Source organism: Numenius arquata, chromosome W (genome assembly GCF_964106895.1).
Source record: "Numenius arquata chromosome W, bNumArq3.hap1.1, whole genome shotgun sequence".
NCBI classification, from domain to species: Eukaryota; Metazoa; Chordata; class Aves; order Charadriiformes; family Scolopacidae; genus Numenius; species Numenius arquata.
This window is the reverse complement of record NC_133615.1, coordinates 4,752,894-4,759,129: the sequence shown is the minus strand read 5'-3', so window position 1 is coordinate 4,759,129 and position 6,236 is coordinate 4,752,894. Positions and strand designations below refer to the sequence as shown.

General features: G+C 44.7%; 1 non-coding gene across 1 annotated transcript; it reads right to left on the bottom strand.

The window, feature by feature from the left end:
* Positions 1-3,512: 3,512 nt before the first annotated feature.
* LOC141476828 (U11 spliceosomal RNA) lies at positions 3,513-3,610 on the bottom strand. Its single transcript, XR_012463687.1, has one exon. It is a non-coding gene; the product is annotated as a U11 spliceosomal RNA (small nuclear RNA).
* Positions 3,611-6,236: the final 2,626 nt, after the last annotated feature.

Here is a 6,236-nt window from a genome sequence, read left to right as displayed (position 1 = left end):
ACCAGTTGGAGAATGGGGAATACCTGTAACGTGCAGGATACCCCACTCGGCTAAAAAGGCTTTCGTCTGTCTGGCGACATAGCCTGGCCTGTTATCAGTCTTAATTTTCTGTGGAATACCTAAACCAGCAATTGCACGAAGCCAATGGCGACAGACATCTTTAGCCTTTTCGCCCCTGTGTGCAGAAGCAACAATAAACCCAGAAAAGGTGTCAACAGTAACATGTACAAAGCGAAAAACTCCAAAGGCAGAAATATGAGTAACATCAGTTTGCTATAGTTCATTGGGCTGCAATCCACGAGGATTGGATCCAGTCTGTGTAGGAAGTGGCAGGAGACGCTGGTAATCTGGACAGGCAGAGACAATTTCTCGTGCCTGCTGCAGTGTAAGCTGGAAATCCTTGGAGAGTGCCTTGGCGTTCTGATGATAAAATTCATGGGAGAGTTGAGCCTGTTGAAGTTTCTTAGGTACCACAACAGTCATGGTAAAAGAATCGGCAACAGCATTACCTTCAACCATAGGCCCAGGCAATGTAGTGTGAGAACGTAAATGAGACACAAAATAAGAATGAGCTCTCCGTGAAATCAATATATACAACCTGGAGAGGAGATCAAATTTGTCCTGATTTGCAACTTCCTTTAAAAAGGATTTTTCTAATCTTCGTATAATACCAAAGACATAGGCAGAGTCAGTGACAACATTAAGGGGTTCAGCAGCAAATAAACTGAATGCATGGATAGCAGCTGCAAGCTCAACCAATTGAGTAGAACCTGACTGAAAAACAACAGTGTTGCCACCCACGTGTGGCCTCTTGCCAGACAACAGCAGCCTTGCCCGTTCTTCCAGAGCCGTCAATGAATGCCGTTCCGGCATTAGGGATTGGCGAAGATTGCTGTAAAAAAAGAGGCTGTAGAGGAACATCTTTTAGGGAGTTAAGCAGACGGTGCTTCGGCAGAGTATAAAGTATTTTGCCAAGGTAGTCCGCAAAGGCTGCCTGTAAAGATAAACTCTCACGAAGCATTACCGTAAAATCTTCCTTTGTGATGTACATATGAATGAAATCCGGATCAGTTCCTCGAAGTTGCTGGCATCGCAGTCGACCTGTAGAAATGAATCTCACAAACATCTCAAGCAAAGTAGTTACAGTTTTTGAAAATGAATGAGGAAGGAAAATCCATTCTAGTACAACTAGCTGTTGTTCCTTTTCATCCCATTGGCCAATAAGCGCATACGGCTGGAAAGAATTAGGGATTAAAAATAGACGGAAAGGTAAATTTAAATCATACCTGGATGCAAAGGCTGTATTAACCCTTTCTGCCACAATCTGCAATGCTTCCGAAGCTTCCCCGGTAATCGATCTTGGGGATGACAAATCAGAATCGCCTTTCAAAAGGTCAAACAGGGGAGAGAATAATTCTGTAGAAATCCCCAATAAAGGTCGTAGCCAATTAAGGGTTCCCAATAATTTTTGTAACTCATTCAATGTAGTTACTGTATTGTCAATTCGTATGGGTTGTGGAATAATGGTTTTATCTAAGATTTGCCAACCCAGATATTTCCAAGGTGGTATAGACTGTACCTTCTCAGGTGCAATCCGAAGTCCATAGCGTTCCATGGCCAATTTCACCTGGGCAAACGCAGATTGTAACTGAAACTCATCAGGCGCAGCAATTAAAATATCATCCATGTAATGTTAAAACAACAGGGTAGGAAATTGTGTTTTCACTGGTTTCAAAGCAGAATAAACAACAAATTGACAAATAGTTGGACTATTTTTCATGCCTTGAGGAAGCACTACCCAATGATATCTCTCCATAGGCCCTTCATTGTTAATAGAAGGCACAGAAAAGGCAAAATGTGGACAATCATCAGGATGCAGAAAAATTATAAAGAAACAATCCTTTAAATCAATGGCAAGAAGATTCCAAGATTGTGGTATCATTGTAGGATTCGGCAGTCCCGATTGCAGTGCACCCATTGGAGCTATAACAGCATTAACTGCCCGTAAATCCTGCAATAATCGCCATTTGCCCGATTTCTTAGGTATTACAAAAATTGGAGTATTCCATGGGCTTGTAGAAGGGACAATATGTCCTAACTGCAATTGTTCTGCAACCAGCTCTCGCGCTCGCTCCAACCGCTCACCTCTGAGGGGCCCCTGATCAACCCAAACAGGGGAATTGGTTAACCACGTAAGTTTGAGCCGCGGTTGGACATCAGCGACCCCAGTCAAAAATGCGTCGTTAAAAGCAAACCCCATTGTGACATCAAGTCACGGCCCCATAATGTACAGGGTACTGGTAGAATGTATGGTTTCAATTTAGCTATTTTCCCATCCGGTCCTTCAACCAGCAGGGATTGCAGCGATTGTTAAGGAAGCTGAGTTCCTCCCACCCCAGTAATTAAAGCAGCTGTGTCCACAACAGGCCATTCAGACGGCCAGTCAGACTTACGGATGATAGAAATATCCGCTCCAGTATCTACCAACCCTGAAAAATCTTTACCATTAAGTCGACAAGTAAGAAAGGGTTGTTGAGTCGTGATCTGCCGAGTCCAATAAATCTGTGGGGATCCTGTACTCCCGAAACCTCCAGCTCCACGGATCGGTGCCGATGCAGCAGTGTCGTCTGTTAAGGGAGACAAACTAGGGAGAGGTATTAATTGAGCAATGCGTTCACCTGCTGGTATGGTACAGGGAGGATTCGGAGTCCATACCATGATTTTAATTTCTCCCCGATAGTCACTATCAATAATCCCAGGTAAAACAAACAAACCCATCTTTGTAGTAGAAGACCGGCCCAGTAACAAAGCATGTCTTTTAAAAGGCAGCGGCCCTTGCAGTCCCGTCGATATCAGGCGCACAGAAGTATCATTTACATTTGTTGTGGCGACAGTTGCCACGTCCAGCCCAGCACTCCCGGGGGTGGCACAGCGGGGGATGATGCCTGCATTGCTTGTCCATTCCCCTGCTGTGGTGCTAAAATTGCAGCATCTGCCCTTGGGCCCTGTTGGGATTGCATGGGGCACCGGACTGTGCGCCCCTCCTGGCGTTTCCCGACTGCAGACAGGGTAAGGGATTACCATTTTTATCAAATTTAGAGCGACATTGATTGCTCCAATGATATCCTTTCTGGCACCGAGGACATAATTCATTCGGAGTCTTATCCCTTTCTCCCCTTCGTTTTGGGCAATCCTTTCTCATGTGTCCGTCCTGCCCACACGAAAAACATTTAATAGCAGCACGAGCCACAGTTAGTTGTTGAGCTAATGCCGTCGCTAACATCTCAAACCTGCGCTCTTCCGTTCCTATATGCTGACACGCTTTAATAAGTTCATTCAAAGTGGTGGCCTTGCCACGTATAGGGTCTAAAGCCCTGCGGCATTCATTGTTAGCATTTTCCACTGCTAATTGCATTAATAAAAGTTCAGCAGCTGCTGGAAGTTCAATCTGTCGAGAAATAGCTGTTTGCAAGCAGTCTATGAATTCTATGTAAGGCTCTTGTGCTCCCTGTCGGATACTCGCAAATGACAGTTCTGAAATCTCTTGATGTTGATTCCGCGGGGGCGGCCACGTGGCCCCCCCGTGCCACGCAGGGCAGAAGCCCTTTTTCTACACTCTTCCACAAAATCCCTTCTTGCTTTATTGTGAGAATCATTAGGAGGCACGTCTAGAGAAGGAGCATAAGGCGGCAGACGCGTAACGGAGGCACGACTAACAGTCATTCGTTTAGTATTTTGTAAGATCTGTTCCACGGTTGGCGCAGAAGCCACCATAGCTTTAACCAGAGTTAAAGGCGGGTACAAATCAGGCTCTTGATCAGGGTCAATAGGACCTGGATCGAAGGGATCCTCAGGTATCTGTGAGTCTAAGTTGTCGGCTGCTTCTACTGTAGCAGCTAACGGCAATTGCGGCTGCTGAGCTGAATCACAGACAGGCTCAGCATCAGGGTCTGAACCAGCCGGAGCTGTATCCTCTAAAGTTAATAAATCAGCCGGTGAAGGTGGAAAGTCTGAGTTAGCAAACACTTTATCGGTAGGGAGGAATGTTCTTAATGCCGTATATATGACACGCCACGTTACAATATTATCAGGATTAACATCATGATCAATAATTAGTCGCGCTTGCAAGCATTCTCCCACTTTCTGCCAGTCAGAAAGATCATAAGACCCATTGGGGGGATACCACGGACAATGATCCCGAATCCACACTAAAAGCTCTACAAGCTTAAGAGGCTGTAACTTTAATCCTTGTTCCTTAACGATTTTCATTAAAAGTGCTTTATGTATCTGCTGCTCTTTCGTCGCAGACTGCCCCATTATAATAATACCTTCCCCGGCCCCTCGCTGTGCTAACCTTATATCATGCAGCGATGAGTATATAGGAGCTCCTTGGTGATCAACGTCTTCCGTCTGGCTCATGGGGGTATGCCACCAGTCCTTGATCACCGTCGTGCTGAATCTTTAACCCTGTTCAGGCACCATTTCTGGCGTATGAAGAAATCGCGGACTCGTAGGTCATGCAGTAAGCGAATCCAAATTCGACCATCTTTATTGCTACACAGAGAAACTTATATACACTAAGACACAAACCCACTCCCCTTGTAATGCCCAATCATGGACTTACAAAAATATTTTCTACCTTCTACTGAGCTTATCACAATAACAGGTACTCTGCTACCAGGACAAGTTTCGGTTCCCAGACTGTGTTCTGTTTTTGTCTGGATGAGCTTCAGGATGTGAAACTTGTGTTTCTCATTCCTCCCCTGCTCTCAAGGTCGCTACTGGCACACACTGTTGCTCCAGATGCACGTAAATCTTAGCTGTGTGAGCGAACTTTAACTGAACCCACAGATAAATCTGCTATGACAACTCTTTATGGTTTTTTTGTTGGGAGAATTAAGAAAAGAGAAAGTGCTGCTAAATTATTGTGCTGCTAAATAATCTGCATGTCGTGGTTTAACCCTAGTAGGCAGCTAAGCCCCACAAAGCCACTCGCTCACTCCCCTCTGGTAGGATGAGGGAGAGAATTGGAAGGTGTCCTGGTTTGAGGTAAAACAGAACCTATTTTCTGTTCAGTAATTTTACTTTGCAGCTAAGCCTCTTCTAACTAACTGAACTCTCTGAAACTCTGAAATTAACAGCATATTGTGCAGAAACTGTTCGCTCTCAGAGTTATAAGACCTGATTAGTTGTAATTTATGCCAATAAATGGTATGTAGACAGATTATTCCTTATACTTATTGCTATAACAACCAAGGTCAGTTAACTTTGTTGTATGCTCTGTTGGAGGGTCAGAAGCGGAAAAGCATAGAGGGGTCGCACCTGTGGGGAGGAGCGGACAGGACAGGTGACCCAAAACTGACCAACTGGGTATTCCATCCCATCTGCCTCATGCTCAGTATAAAAGCTGAGGGATCAAAGGGTCAGCTCTTTTTCTTCAGTGGCCGACGTCTGAGGAGGACCCTGTCTGTTTGCCTGCCTTTGATCCCGATCCGTGCATTCCTGAATCCAGATCCGGAATCCAGTTCCTCTCTGTCACTGAGTCCAGTCTGGGATTTTCACTGTACCTGCTGGTGATGTGATTGTCATCCCAGGAGCTCAATACTGGTTTTGTATATATATTTCATTATTTTCTTTTTATTTTATTATTAATGTTTTCATTAAAGCAGTTTAGTTCCTTCTAAACTCATAAGTCTCTTTCTCTCTCTCCCTCCTCTCCTTTAAGAGAGCGATGGGGAAGAGCATCTGTCATTCATCTCAGTGCCCTATCCAGCCCTAAGCCATGACAGATTTATTGGTGTCTAATGTGGGGCTCTAGCGGGGCTCAACCAGAGCTCTGATAGATTGCCTGAATAGTTTGAATTCCAGCTTGCTCAGAGAGAACAGACAAGCTCACATCACAGAATCACAGAATCGCCTAGGTTGGAAGGGACCCTTTAAGATCATCTAGTCCAACCAATGAAAAAAAAAAAACAAGAAAAAAAAAAACAAAAAAAAAAAAAAAGAAAAAAAAAACCACACGCACACAACACACCACACACAACCCACACACACACCACCACACCATCCAACACTAATCCATATCCCCGAGCACCATGTCAACTCCTCTCTTGAATACCTCCAGGGATGGTGCCTCAACCATCTCCCTGGGCAGCCCATTCCAATGCCTGATAACCCTTTCAGTAAAGAAATATTTCCTAATATCTAACCTGAACTTCCCCTGGCGTAACTTGAGG